At 42.5% G+C, this 15,631-nt stretch overlaps 1 protein-coding gene across 3 annotated transcripts in view; it reads left to right on the top strand.

Annotated features, from left to right (window-relative positions):
- Positions 1-15,631, top strand: part of DAB1 (DAB adaptor protein 1) — a 477,594-nt gene that overhangs the window by 149,597 nt on the left and 312,366 nt on the right. The gene's annotated exons all lie outside the window — the stretch shown is intronic.

The raw sequence follows: 15,631 nt of genomic DNA, 5'->3' as shown, positions 1-15,631 counted from the left end.
AGAAAAAGGAGAGCAAGAAGATGTTTTCTTGCAGGTAGCATTGAAGTGTGAACAGTGTGGCTCCTTCTGTGCTGTATCTTCTCCCCCATGGCTCCCTAGCCTGAATGGTGCTGTGCATTTGAGAAGTTAAGCTGAGCACTATCTGCTTTCTAGGTGCATAGATTAATGTTGGGTTCTGGCAGCATAAACTGTTACTGAGTTTGCGTTTCTTCGGGCATAAGCCTGTGGTGTGATAACAACTTTGCTTCTCCTGGAGCTGCTGTTTCACTGGTACAAGGAGGAAAATGTGATAGCACCGAGAAGAGGCAGCTAGCAGGGCTGGCAGTGCTTTTTGGCTGTGTCTTCCTCATGTCTCAAAGCTCCTGTACATCTGTAGAGGCTGTAGCCAAGTGAGGTTCAAAAGCTCTCGGAAGCCAGGCTTGCAAAGCCTTCTGATCCTCCCATGGCGTTGGTTTTCAAGCCTGTTCTAGGAGATTGGGTTCTAGAAGGCAGGAGAGGAGAAGCAATTGTGACGTGTATATCCCTGGTCAGCTGGGGCCCTTGCAGTGCGCAGAAGCTGGCCATTGGACTTGCTTCCATGGAGAACTTCACAGGGATCTCGAAACCAGGTGAGGACCTAAACTGAGCTTGTTCGTAGCATCTTATTTCACTATCCAAAATTAAAGTTTCAGGTGAGAGGGGCCGTGGGAGTCGGGTGTGTGGCAGCCAGGAAAACAAGGGCTGTTGGACAGGGCTTGGAGCAAGCTGCTCCAGTGGAAGTGGTCCCTGCCCATGGCAGGGGCTGGAACTGGATGAGCTTTAAGGTCCCTTCCAACCCAAACCAGTCTGGGATTCTACGATTCGCCCAAAGCAACAGTACAGCTGTGCTCTTAGTGGTGCTTCCCTGCTCTGAAGCCAGTGTCCAAGCACATCCATGTAGTAACTGCATTACAAACTCCTGCTACTCATGTTCCTTCTTTATAGTGTTTCCTTTCTTCTGTGATGGGCAAATCTCATTTCTTGGGCATTTCAGAGAGGTGTGAGAGCCAAATGAGGGAAGAAAATGCATCATTGATTTCCTCAGGTTTCCCAATAATCTTTGCTCTGTTACTTTTTCCTTCCTATTTTTTCACTCTAACACAGCACAGATCTGTCATTACTCCTTTTTCATCTTATTATTTTCAGGCTTTGGTTTCCTGCCTTGCTTTTCTTGATGGGCTCAACGCTGCTTCCCCTGATCTTCTGTTCAGCTTTGTTTTCACTGACACGCACAGATCTTGTATTCATTCTGGCATTCAGATCTTTCCTCATTTCCTTTCTACCTTTTAACAGTCTTCTCTCATCTCTTCAAATATGACTTCCAAGCTGTCTGGTGGCTTCTTCTCCCTGCTACTGCATAGTACAAGGAAAAATAATATGTACTGTTGGCAGGTCCAGTGGGGAAAAACGGGGCAGATTTATGTACAGCAGAGATTGCTTTTTTGGTTTTCAAATAGTTTTTTACGTTAAGATTGGTTCAATTGCTTGAAAATATACCTAACCAAGGAAATACTTTGATCATCTGAAAATTACAATTGTATTCTATGAATATAGATTAAAATATATCATATATAGGCTATTTACTGCCTAGTATTCTAATATTCTAATTTAATTTCCTATCTCTTATTCCTACCAATTTTTTCTCCATGTTACGTTTAAAGCAAATTCCATGGTAGTCTGGAAAATAACCTACGTCCTAATTTTCCATCCTGTAATATTTGGGGAAGCAGATCGAGAACCTCATGGATTTCAGAATGGCTTCATGTGGAAACACGTGTGTGTAGCAAGATTTGTGCTTTAATCACCACTAGAATCCAAATCAGTCTGAAACAATGAAAATCGATTGTCTCCCTTAAACTTTGCTTGAGTTCCACCAGGACAAGCTGGGATGAGTCTTTCCTTTTGGCACAGTTAGGGTTCTACTGCAGAAAGCAGCACTATGTGGACTGTAGGCTGACTGGGTACATAAAAACGAGTGCAAACCATATCAGTAATAATGCTTCACATGTTTGAAGCACTTTACAGACATTAACTAATGAATTGTCATAGGAATCGTATAACATAGACAGGTGTCTTGGTCCTCATTATAGAGATGGAGAAACGAAGGTAACAAGGATAAATCACTTGTCCTGGGCCCCAGAGCAGCTGCCAGCAGGGGAAGGATTTGTAATGGAGGAATTTCTGGCCAAACATGTGGGGAAGGCTGAGATTTCACTTTCTTTGATGACTGTCTCTCATAGGATAAGTGCCCAAAGGTGGGTCAATACCATCCCTTCCCCCTGTTCTTGTCCTGCCTTTGGCAAGTTTTATTGCCTCTTGCTTTCAGAGATGTTTCTAAAAGGTCTGTGTAAAATCAGTTGAGGGGAGAGTGTAAAGGTCAAAAATGGCATCTTGGAGAATGGCGTTTTCTTTCGCGTTTCCCAGTCTGATGAGTCATTCATTGCTATGACATATCGTGTCTGCTTTTGTTAGTCACGTCATATTAGACTCAGTGAGCGAGAATGATCCTGCCTATTCCAGGCTGGCTGATTTCCTGAAAAACCTTAAATTGAGAGTGACACTGAAGTGCAAAAGAGTAATCCGAGGGAATGCAGTTAGTTTGCTTCAGCTCTTATTTCTCCTCTACGTTGGACTGACATGAATGTTTTTCTTCATAACCTGCAGTTCACAAGCAGCTGAGCTCTCTGAGATTATGCACTTTACAGAAGTGACACTATTTTATTGAATTAAGTAAACAATTTGTCACTGCTGAAACTTGGAGTTGGTAATTTATTACAAATCACAGCATTATTTTACAATAGAGGACAAGTGAATCAGATGAAATGCACCTAGCTAATTCTGAATTTCAGGGTAATCGATGAAGCCTTTGTTAGATTAAAATATGATAGATTATCTAAAGCCATTCAGCTGGGCTTTGGCTGATATTTAACTATTTCTGTAACAACCTGATTCTTAATTTCAAAACCAAGCACGCGTTCCCATTAGTACTTTCAGTGAGGATGTGTCATCTTTTCGTGATGCCCAAATCCATGGAGAACGTGCTTTATTCTGTGCTGCTCATCGCAGGGTAGTGCTTTGTGCTGTGATATTGAAGGTTTCCAGCAGAACAAGAAGTCATGCCAGTTATGTCTTCAAGGGAGGTACCCAGAACAAAGAAACTCCTGGGGGTTTATAGCCTTACATTCTGTGCATCTAACCATCACACACTGTTTGTGTGCCTCGATGTGCCTCTTGGTCCAATGGTGAATTTTGGTCTAGGATCTCCTCATCCATTATTTGGTTCTTTTGTTGTCTTGAGGCGGCCATAAATTTCTTCTTATCTCTCTGGTTTCTTGCTCCTTGCAAACAGATGCAATTCTTTTCTCTTCCAGTTTTACTGGTCTCAAAGCCTTCATTGACATAACTAAGCACAGGCTGTAATTTAAGTTCAGCCTTATCTAGGTGAGAGTTAGCTACTTGCAGCCTAAGGCTCCAGGAGGTTCACCTTTCCGTACTAAGCAAATACTCATGCCAAGCAAAAGCACCCAGTCCAAAGACCTCAGTTAAAGGGATTCAGCTGAGTAACGTTAATTCACAACATCCAGCATTGCAAAAGTATTAGCATCAATGTGGTTGTAAACTTATACCTGTGACCAAAACCTTGACCTTGCTGTAATCGCCTCTTATTCCTGCTGTTTACCTGCTTTCCACCCATGAGATCTTTTTTTGGCTAAAACAGTGGGATGTTTTAGAGTCATCATGTGCTTATACATGGTGAGAGTACCTAGACCTGCTTGAAGTGAAGCCCAGTGTGTTGCTTTTCAATTACTGAAAGCTGCATTTTGAAGTTTTAAATAAGAAACTTAAGATCTGAGTGAGATAGCAACTCTTTTCTTCCAACCACAGGAAAAAAAGAGGAATTTTAAAGATTTAGCAGGTGATCAAAAACCTGAAGCATGGAATATTTTAATTAACTGAAAAGGGAAAGAAAAGTTGGGAGAGAAAGAAGTCAACTGAGTGAAAGCTTTCCTTTCAAGCTATTGTAATAATAATGTCTATGTATGTCGAAATGATGAGCACATTGAAATCAGAGATAATGATTTTTTATAAAGTCAGTATAAGGTGATTGTTATTACTTCCAAAACGAGTTGATAAATGAACTGAAAGCTGGTTTTCCTTCCAAAGTGATGTTTTAACCAATCTCTTATTTTCTAATTTCAAAAGAATTGCATGGTGAATTTCCCAAGATGCCTTTTTTCCCCTGGGGCTTTTGCATTTTTGCCATGTACATTCCTGGGTCAGTATAGCCTTCCCTTCTGTTAGGAGGGCAAGCCATGCTGGCCAATAGTCGAAGGCAGTTTGTACAATCTAAACCAAGCTTCTAAGTGTAGGGAAGAAAAGCACTACTCTAAATGAGAGTGAAAACATTCTATTATAAGATCTGTTTCTGAGGCTGTGGCTCCTGCTGACTTCCTAAGGGGAAGGCCCTCTTTTCCATAGAGAGGTTTTTCCTCTGTCCCTTTAACCCGTTGGCAGTAGGAGTTGCATTTCTTTCTGTCAGAGCATCCCCTCTTGGCAGTGGATGTGCTTGGGATACTTATGTGATTAATGACCCTTGTTAAGGGCATATTACCAGAGGAGAGCTCAATTCATCTCATTTCACTGGAGCATTATGTACCATGTATTGTCATCAGCGAAGATACGGTCTTCTGCAGTTACAGTAGGTAAATTCAGTCTATCAGCATAGGGGTGATGGGTCCTCCTTTGGCTTTCTCCAAATGATAAGGTTGTGAAACACCCTCAACTATCTTGTCTGAGAAATAACCCACCTTGACATTGTTCTGCTCAGGTGCATGGCTTTTGGGGGAGAAGCAAGAATATCATTCCTTTGTGCTTAGGATTTTGAGGTACAAGATGAAGATTCAGGCAGTTGTTGTGGAAGATTGAGGGAGACAAAGAAGAAAAGGTGTAACCCAGCCCTTATGTCTAGAATTACCCTTCTGTCCCTCGGCATCTTGATTAGGTGATGGTTTTCCATGTGTGCTGTCTGCCTACATCTTGATTAGATGATGGTTTTCCATGTGTGCTGTCTGCCTACATCTTGATCAGGTGATGGTTTTCCATGTGTGCTGTCTGCCTACAGTGAACAGCAGCATTTCAGCTGCTTTTTTTCTGTGGGAGAAACATGGACTTCCCTGACTACTAAAAGTTATTCCCCAAGCACTTTATTTAATATCGCCATGGTCACAACTGTAGGAAATGCACTGGAATAGGGAAAGAAAACAAAGTTGACTGTGAAGTCCCCAGTGTCTGCTGATGGAAGGGCAGCTCTGTTCTGTGAATGAGGTCCTGCTGCCACCACCGTTAGGGCCAGTCACTGCGGGGCTTTGCAGCACCTTTTGTTCAGCCAGAGAGTGTAGAAGGGAAGTGGAAATGTGTAAGCCATTCATGTCCCATGGATGGGTGTGGATCACTTCTCTCTTCCTGACTGGTCCAGGGATCCACAAGGTGAGGAAGGAAATGGCAAAGGCTGGTTGCTTGTGGCAGACACATGGCATGGTGTCTGACTGCTGCTCCTTAGCCCCATGCCCATACATTGCTGCTTCTGCTCATGGAGAAACAGAGGGAAGCTCCTATGTGTGTTCTGGGATAGGCAGCAAATGGGATGATAACTCTTCCAAGGTAACTTCTCCAGCAGTTGTACAGTTCTGCTACATCCCAGATGCAGAATTCACAACTTTCTGAACCAGAGCATAGATGTAACAAGAACTCGCTTGCAGCTTCTCTTTCTGCAGAGCTTACAACATCACTGGGCTCTTCAAGGGAGTTACTTGCTTAGTGAGTGGTTTGTGCATCAGGTTAGCAAATAATGGGATGCATTTAAGACAGCTAATGGGTTGCATGGCTTCTTGATGGCATTGCTTGTCACATGATAGACATGACTGACATCCTTCTGTCACAGTGCATCCCAGCCCTGGTCACTTTTAGGTTTCTGCCCCTTGTAGTTCAGCTAGAACCATGAGCTCCAGCTCAGGAAAAGCAATCTGTGAACTGTTCTAGTTGAGATATTGCCTAAAGTTGCTTTGGAAAATGGTTGTTAGTCACCTCTGTCACTTCCATGCTTCTCAAAATGGTGTTTCCTGTCCAACTTCTCACTTTGTCAGACAGCAGTAATTAGGGTTTAGCGTGCAGAATTTAAGCCAGAAAGGACTTGCTGTGCAGAAGATGTACTTGGGCACTAGGGAGTAAACTTAGCAGCATTTAGTTGTAAATATTTTATCACTTTATCTGTGAGATTATGACCATGATGCACAATGGGAGTTGGAGATGTGACTGAAGATGAAAATGTGGCTGGCTGCAGAGGGTGTTCGTGTGCTGAAATGTACTTGTTGCCCTATTGGAGCCCATATTCACCAAACCCTTAAACCTGGAAAATTAAGGGAAAGTTGTAATCGTTCATTAGTTCAGGTAGGAAACTTCTCACCAGAAAGACCCAACACTGGACCTAGCATGGTTTTTGCTTGTCTCTCCCTTTTCTAAGTCCTAGGTCTTCAAGTAGGAAGAGATGCCTTTGGTGTACCAAATGTAGGGAGGAGGAATTGCAATGGGAGGGATTGCAATGGCTTTGGCACATTTGGCCTGAGGATGAGCAGATGGCAGCCAACCCCACATCCCTTGCATGATCTGTGAGCTGTTTATTCTGTGTGCGTTGTCAGGAGCAGATCCAAGGGAGCAGTGCTTAAGAAATAACTCTCTAACAGTCATTTTCAAGGAGCAGATGCAGAAATTGTTTTCCAGACCTGGGCTCATACAAGGCATCAATGCTTTTGGTTGTTTCTGTGAAGTGCTTGGTCTGTCTTACGGCACCAGAGAGGAATCACTGCTTGCCAAAGCCTGTGCTGTGTTTGGGGTGCAAATTCTCTGCTAGGTAACTCCAGTGTTATTTAAAGAGCTGTGTAAAAGCAAAGGATTATGTATATGGATTTCAGCATGCTTGTACTGGGAGCTTTAGTTTGGATAAGTCTCTAATTAAAGCCAAAGCATGAAAGCACTCCTTCAGTAAGATATTGCACTGTTAATTCTGTTACTTGTTCAGCTGCATGAGAGGAATGATAGATTGAGCCACGAGATAGTTTATACTTATGGCATATGGGTTGTTTGTTTTTTGCAGCCGAGCAGAGTGACAGCTCCGGGCTTGCCACTGTGCTGAGTATTATAGATTGCATTTACTGTTCCTCCATCATTCCCTATTTGCATGGACATTTTAGTGCCTCTGGACCTTTGCACAATTATCTCTCAGGGTTATTAATCAAGTCCCAAAACATGAACACATCCAATCAAGTTAATTGAAAGAGATGAGTTTTATTAAAAAGAAAACCTAGCAAGGCCTGTAGCCTGTATAATAAAGTTGTTTTGTAGAATCTCTACATGTGAATGCAGAAGAAAAATGTCTTACGTGTGATACAAACCAACTGGAGCAAAACCAGCTGTTGGATGCTGTATTTGGTCTAACCTGTGGCCTTCCAGGAAATAACAAGGAGCGCCTTGAATAGTTTAATTCCCCCCTGATTTAAAGCAGAAGTTCTGTGTACAGTACAAAGTTATGTGCTCCCATCCACAGGGCATGTTTCTAGCAGTTTTCAGGGTCGTCACTTTTAATTTGTGGTTTGTGTAACTTCAACGTGAATGCTTGGTTGAGGTACCTGCATTAATGAGAGATAGCATCTATCTCCGAGAGTCAGGGAAAGCCAGTCAATGTATTCACCATAGATTTGCTAGTTGAAGTGTGTAGGTAATACAACTATATCTCTGCTTCTGTTTTGATTCAGAACAGCAGTGTGGCTCTGAAGCCAGTCCTCTCCTTGTCCCCACTGACTGTGTGCTGATTCAATTCACAGCTCTGTTTTGCTGTGCACAAACTGCCCCAGGCAATGCATCCCAACCTCTAATGGAGATAAAGAATCTGAAACAGTGATAAGTCCTGAACCACACGCATGGTGGGCATGTTTGGTTGAGGGGAGCACATTAAATCTACTCCCCAGTGAATGCTTGAAATACAATGTAGATGTAGAAGCCTTAGTACCAGATTGAATCTGATGATTTACTTCTGGTGTGTGAAATTACTTGCTAATGCGGATATAGCAGTGAGACTAGAATGGCTGTGGATGTGGGATGCTGTTCCCTGAAGTTTCCCAGCACATCTACAATTGTATACTGGGCCGAACTGGTGAATGATGTGCTCATCATGTAATGTGCCTGTGTATGTCATTTCCATTCTTGAAGTCTTACCAAAGATAAAATCAGAGCACCACAGACTGGTTTGGGTTGAAAGGGACCTTAAAGCTCATCTAGTCCTCATCTGTTAATGTCCTGCTGCAGTGATTTGACTATCCCAACAGTGTGGAGGAAGGGTTTATTTTCTCATTTTGACCACTTATTTCTGACCATTCCTTTACCTTTTAAACCACACAAACCTAAATTTTAGACCCCAATGAGATGGAACTATACCTTAAAAAAAAAAAAAAAGAAAGCCCCAAACCTTTATTAAAGTTACCCTGATGTTGCTGTGTCAGCATCAGTGTGATTAACCTGCCATACAAATGTGGGTTCTATAAAATGAGCTTGCTCCAAGGCAGCTTTGATTTGCATGCTCAACACTTTCCAAGTGTTGCATTCATAAATCAGTAGTTTTTTGTGTGTGTGTGTCTGTTCTGGGTGTTTTTCCTTCACTCTTCCCTCAGTCCTGCAACCCAACACGTATATCATGGCCGTAGGAGACCTGCCCAGCATGTAGATTTAGAGAGACTGATTTATTTCTTCGGTGTAAGGAAAGACCTAGTGCCCAAGCTTCCTCAAATAAATACACAAATTATTAATAGCTTGTGGAAAAAATAATAAAGGGGGAAAAAAAAAGTAAAGGATGAAGTGACCTGCCAATGCATTAGCAGGAAATGCAGTGTTACAGAAGGTACATGGTTCTGCCCATTGCAGCATGCTGTATGAACTTCTTGAGTTCTTACATGAGGAGCTACTAGCAAAATACATCTAAACTGCTTTTTCTTTGAAACTTTGCATGTATTCCAGAGAAGCTGAGCTGTTGCTGTTTCAAACATAGAAACTTAGAATAGTTAGGGTTGGAAAAGACCTTGAGATCATCTAGTTCCAACCCCCCTGCTATGGGCAGAAACATAGCTCAAAGTCTTTCACTTCCAGATGATAGTGTTTTCTAGGGAGTGGATGCTGTAATTCTTAGCAAACGGTCCTAGCTGTCTATAGTGGGAAGTAGGGCTGGATCTGCCCAAACATTGTCAATACTGAGGTCATTTGAACTGCATAAGGTTAACTGACGTGTCGTGGAATGGGATTTCTTTCTTTCCTTATCGCATTGCAGTGTCCTCATTTGATGATACTGATTTATAGATTTTCAGTTCCTGCAGATAAGCTTTCCAAGCAGGGTGGTGGCATTTTAAGACATGGAAGAGGTTACTTTGGAAGAGGTGGGGGACTGATCTGAAGCAATAGTGTGTTTTCCTCTCTGCTATCCGTAAGAATATAGCACCCATAAGAACAGGCAGTAGCTTCTGACTCATCTCTACTGGAAACTTAACATGAGTAAGATCTGAAGACTTAATCCTTCTTGTTATCTTTCACCTAGGAAACCCAGTTTTGTGACTGTTTTATCCCTGCCTTCTTTACACTCAGCCATTTAGAGACAACTCACAATAATACAGTCTGCAGGTGTCAGAATAAGAGTGTGGGAATACTGTAAAACACTGTTGACTTGAAAACCTGTTGAGGACTATTGACTGCTTTTGGACTTGTTTTCGTCTCCTGAAGCCACCTCATGAAGGATTTCTATGGGTGACAGTAACCTGGGTTCAAATTTCTCCTTAGAGGTGGTTAGGTGGAACATAACTATGTTTGATTTGAGCAGGTATGTAGAATGAAGGTGAAAGAGCAACAAAGATGCTAGGAAGGATTTAAGTTGTCCTGAAATTAGCAAAATTGGGCTGGGCTACACCAAAGTTACAGCAGTCTTTTTCATTGAATACTACAGGTTTGTATCATATTAAAGATTGTAATAAAAGAAGCTTAAAGTTATGTTATGAACCCAAACTGGTCCTTAGCTCAAAGCAGGATTTTGTGGGGTCCAAGTCCTGCACAGATAGTCCCAAGACTTCAAAGGCGGCTTTAAATTTAATAGATCTGAATTGGGATCTTCCCTCTAGTGCTTGAACTGCCTAAGGGATAGATGGTGAGCTTTGGGAATTGCTTGGCATTTGGTTCTGAGCCACGAGGCTTATTTTCTTCTGGCTCTTCTGAATGGGAGGATACAGGAAATACATCACATGCTACACAACTGATGGAGTAGTTGATATTGTAATATATGGGATTTGTTTTCAGCTGTGAAAGTGGATTGTGTGTAATGCAGAGTTAAACCAGTTCTGTCTGAATTCCCTCTGCAGCTGACAAGGTGTGTAATTAGAAAGAGAAGCTGGCTACGGCCAACTAGACCTGGCTGATGCCATGTGGTTGGCCTGTGAAGAGAAAATGACATTAAGGAAGGATGGGTATTAGATCTAATGTCAACTGATTAGAGCAAGGCTGGCTAAGTGCAGCGTTTGCCAGAGTAAATCAGGAAAAGGTTAAGGAAGGAAAGCAAGGCAAGAGATAAGAGGCTTGAAAGCCATTGTGTTCCTCACTTAGATCCTAGGAGATAATCCCAGGGAGTCCATCAAGATGAATGTGATGCATGGCACAGAGCTACAGATCCCACAAGGGACCAGGCATGGAAACTGGGAGAAAAATGCCTGCAAGTACAACTTTTCATGCAGCAGATAGGGGAAGGATAATACTAATACTAATTCTAATTTCAAATGACTTCTTATATATTTATTGAATTACTTATTCTTTCGTTTATAGCATTGCTTCAGAGCAGAAAGGAGAAGAGAAACTAGATAAGGGGGCCTAATTGAATAAGCAGAATATGCCTCTTTATTTGTATTTCACAGAAGGTTTTCGTAGCCTTTGCTACTTCTGCTACCTTAATTTTTCACAATGAATGTTGCAGCACAGGATCTGCAACTTTGCCTATCAATACAGAAAGGACTACATGGGTAATAGTCAAGTAGTGCCAATATTTATTACACCAAAGATAAATTTGCATTGTTTTGTGTTGGGTTTTGTTTCTTTTCTAATATGACTCTCTTGTCTCCAGGCAAGAAACCAATTCCCCTTTGCCTTAGACACATGTGGAGTAACCTCATGTCTCGCTGGCAGGGGATTTAAAACAGCCACTATAATTTACATGATAATTGTGTCTTGTATTCTTTACTTCCCATACAAGATCCTCCTCGTTGGAGCTTGTTTTGTCCTTTAACAAATAGCACACTTACCTTTGACTCTGCAGGGAGCTCTTGGCAATCTCGAGTCTGGAATATAATGGGAAAATGGCTCACCTGATGATTTCAAGGGGATTACAGATTTAGGGGAAATAATCTGGTGGATGGGAAAGAGAGGAGAATTCCACCAGGAGCAGCAGAAATATTGATTCCTGTCATTATCAGCTTGTCTTGTCTTTCAGCACATCTTATTTTTGCAGTACTGCAGCGGGTGAGAGGGAAAGATGCACGTGCAACACCAGGTATCTTCTCTGTGCTCAGCAGGCTGCATGCAGTGCTTACATCCCAAGTCCAGTTTGCTCTGTGGTTTATGGCCCTGCATGGCATTTTTTCCAAGATCAGACCTGAAAATGTGCTGCAGGAATAACAACTGTTTGTGTTTATGATGTATGTTGGTACCTTACCGTGAGGGTGCTGAGGCGCTGGCACAGGGTGTCCAGAGAAGCTGTGGCTGCCCCATCCCTGGCAGTGTTCAAGGCCAGGTTGGACAGGGCTTGGAGCAAGCTGCTCTAGTGGAAGGTGTCCCTGCCCGTGGCAGGGGTTGGAACTGGATGAGCTTTAAAGCCCCCTCCAGCACAAACCGTTCTATGATTCCAACAGAAAGGCTTTGCTAAGAGCTGCAGCGCTTGTCCCAGTGGCAGAGGGGATAGGTCATTCTGGCCTTAGCATAGATTCACTCTTCACCATTTGGCTTGTCCTGTTTGAAATACAAATGATAGAAATTAGTATATTAGCAGGAGACCTCAGGATGTAATTATATGTTGACTGAAATGTTTCTGATGGATGGACCTGGTGAGATGACATCTCTTATTTATGGAGAAGGGAGCGCAGGTAGTTGATAGATTTGACAAGAGCACAGTGGCAAAACAAAATAACACTAAGGCAGAATGAGAATGTATTTCCTAATGGCCTCCCTAGCAGCTGTATACACTGATTTAATCTCTCCAAAGCACTTTGTTGTTTATGAGGCCTGTGGGTACAATTTTATGCCTGACTGAAGAGGTTGCTAATAGCTGCCATATTTGTGTTTAAGGACCTGCAAAGGATTAAACTAAGTATTTTAGAGCAATGAGCCATAATAAAGTAATAATATATTGAAAATAATAAACAGCTTTTTATTCAATAATTGGCTGCGAAACTGGTGAACTTTAAATGACAAAACTACTAATTATAAGTGCAATTGCTAATCATATATTCATTGGGGAATGCAAATTAAAACCATGGCACAAAGGCTCTATATGTGCCAGAGGCAACAAGTCACGGAGCAGGACGATGGGATCCTTTAAAATGAGCACAAAACCCACAAAAAACCCTTGAGGGAAAACAAAATATTCCTGTAGGAACAAGTTGTGATGATTACACACACATGGGTTGCTTTGTCAGGAATAAAACTGAGGGAAGAAGTGTCTGTTGTTCTCAGTGCCCACGTGTGATGTCCCATGTTGGGACATTCTGTGTCTGGGTCAGAATGAAACCCTCTCCAACCCACAAGAAGCACTGGAGCACTTGAGGTCTCCTTTTCCTGTTTAAGAGTGATATTCTTCCATTTCAACCTTATTCTCTTCTCTTAAGAACTCCAGTTTGTGTGGTTCCCATCCTTCAAAGCACAGCATCATGATCAGGTTTTCCTCTCTTCTTGAATATCCTTTTTAATAGAGCAGGTCTGGTAGAAATTATCTGCATAGAGGATTAGAGGAGGAGATTCCTGACAACCTCAATGATGAGTTATTTTGTGCTTTTCTCACCAAAATGTGTCTGAACAGAGTTTACCAGGGTCTAGACCACATAGATTCACTGTCTCCTTTCTGCCTCAGTATGGGGCAAGATTACAGATTAGAAGGCACTGCAGGAAATCACTTTATAGACAGAAAATTTCTGGATAGGAACGTGTATTATTATTACTTAATCAAGTGTAGCTCCATGCTGATGGAAGTACACACATGGAGATGTAGGTACAGAAGGTGTAAGAGAAGCAGTCCCAGCAGAGACTGCTAAAGGATACAGGATGTCCCAGAGCTGAGACAGCCGAGTCATGGACTACCTGCAATACTGCTGATAGAATAAATACTTCACACAGATACAATAAACTTAGTCTGAACCTACCCCTCAGTACTGAAGTGCAGAAAATGCTGAGGGTAAGCCATTATCAGCATCTGCATGTTCAAGGGCAGAAGCCTTTCTCAGGCTACTTCTAAGCCAAAAGCCACCACCTCTGTGCCTGCGCCACCTGCCCATCTCCAGCCTGATAATAGATAGTGGCTGATATTATTGTTTCTAATTCCATGTTCTGCATGAAATATGTTTCCTGGACCAAAGTAATCTGTTTGGGGAAACCCTGCTGCTTGCTAAATCTGTGTATGGTCGTTTCCATGTAGTCACAGCAGTTGCAGTGGTTGCATGGCTTTGATGCAGGAGGTCTTACTATGATTCTATGTGGTGTTAAAAGGAGACAGAACAAATTCCTGCTGCTGTTTCTCATTGATGGGTGCGCTGGTTCTGTTGCACCTGAATTCCTGCTGGATTCTCTGTGGGACTTGCACAGTTGGAGGTGTATGTGTCTGACAGGATGATAAATGTGGAGGCATATCTGGATCTGAGTCTCTGCTAGTAATACTTGTCCATGGCTTCCAGCAGAAGCTGTATACATGGCTGCACAGGCATATTTCCATTTCTTGATGAATATATAAAATATATATGTCTATTAATTTGCTCTTAGCAGCCTTCAGGTTTCTATTAATGACTTGTGGCCCTCAAGGACCTTGGAATACCAAGTTCATATAGAGATGCCAGCGGAATACCTACAGGGCAAGCAGCGAATTACATGAATAATGCCTTCCAGGAAATCATATGGAGGAGTAGTAACAGTCCAAATGTCTTGGCTGGTCACTGGGTCAGCAGTGGCTCCTCCTCTGCAGCCCCAGGTGCAGTTTATCCTGGTTGAGCAGCCAAGGAAGACAGATCTACATGCGATGACAACACCGACCAGCTTTTGGTGTTATGAACTGAGTGTTGAGATCCCTTGAAAAACAGGTTAGGCACTTGGATACTTGCGTATAAATTTTAGGTCCTTACCTTAAATATCCACTTTAGAAATCCTTCAGAGGAAAAAACATTTCCAGGCAAGACATAGTTGGAAATGATAACTTTTATTCTGCTTCCTGCAGATTCTATGTTGGTTTTGGTTTCTTATTTCCTTGGCATCACCAGGCTAGGTTACATATGATGTTGCAGCTAAAAAGGCAGTTACCAGTTGAACAGCTTCTGTACAGGTTTGGAGGAAACCCCATCTATTTTAGATGTGACTACTGAACGTTGGACAACCTTCTAGAAAACAGGGAGTCAGAAGTCAGCTTTGATGCTGGAGTTACCACATGAGCTTTTGGCACCATTTAATGCAACAGGTTATGAGATGATGGTGGAAATCTGTCTGGAAGACGTTTCCAGTGTGGCCCCCGTGGACAACAGCAGGACTACGCAGTGTGATGGCTGCTGGATTATCCTGGTTCTTGTTGGAGAGAGGAAGCTGCTGTGTTGCAGAGAGTTAATTTTTCAGGGACCACAGGAGAAACCCCATTTCTATTTTGATTTTTAATGTTACAATTTAGGCAAAACAGGAACGCGCCACTTGTTTGGCTGCAAAGCTCCTTAGTGCAGCTCCGCTACGCTGAATTGCTTGAGAAGAATTTTCAGAGCAAGAAAACCAAATGAAACAAGGAAATCTATGAACTCTGTAGCTTGTCACAAGGCAATTTATGGACGCTGAAGGGGCTGAAGTTGGTGAATAAATTATTATCACTGAAATTATTCAGCCCTGTTTAAATAATGGAAGATGTTACCGGGTTGTTGTCCCAAGTCATCTTGCATTCTTTATGCGCTATGGTCTTCTGAGCCACTCTAGGTTGTCTCACGTCAAACTGAGCTGTTGGTAGAATCAATGTTTTTCAGTCTTTCCACAAAAACATCCTTTTCCTTCAGTTTGTGAGACGGGCCTGTCACAAAGTGACATGTTATGAAGGTATCAGCACAGGTTTTAGCGACCCTGGCTCTGCTGGGCCTTCCAGATCTGCTGGAGGAACAGGTCTTTGAGTAGGCGAAAGCTCCTCTGGGCAGCGGCTGGGTTCCTGGGTGCTGGGTTGGGGCTGAGGAGTGATTCCCTGCACGGAATTGGCACTAATGCAGAGAGTCTTGCCTCTCATCACTGTTAGCATAGGTGTCAGTCCTTCAAGCTCACC

The sequence above is a fragment of the Pezoporus wallicus genome, unplaced genomic scaffold (genome assembly GCF_028554395.1).
Source record: "Pezoporus wallicus isolate ANWC-B61680 ecotype Strahan unplaced genomic scaffold, APGP_CSIRO_Pwel_v1 contig_8108, whole genome shotgun sequence".
Lineage (NCBI taxonomy): Eukaryota > Metazoa > Chordata > Aves > Psittaciformes > Psittacidae > Pezoporus > Pezoporus wallicus.
Note: the sequence above shows the minus strand (reverse complement) of the source record. Positions and strands in the feature narration are given on the sequence as shown.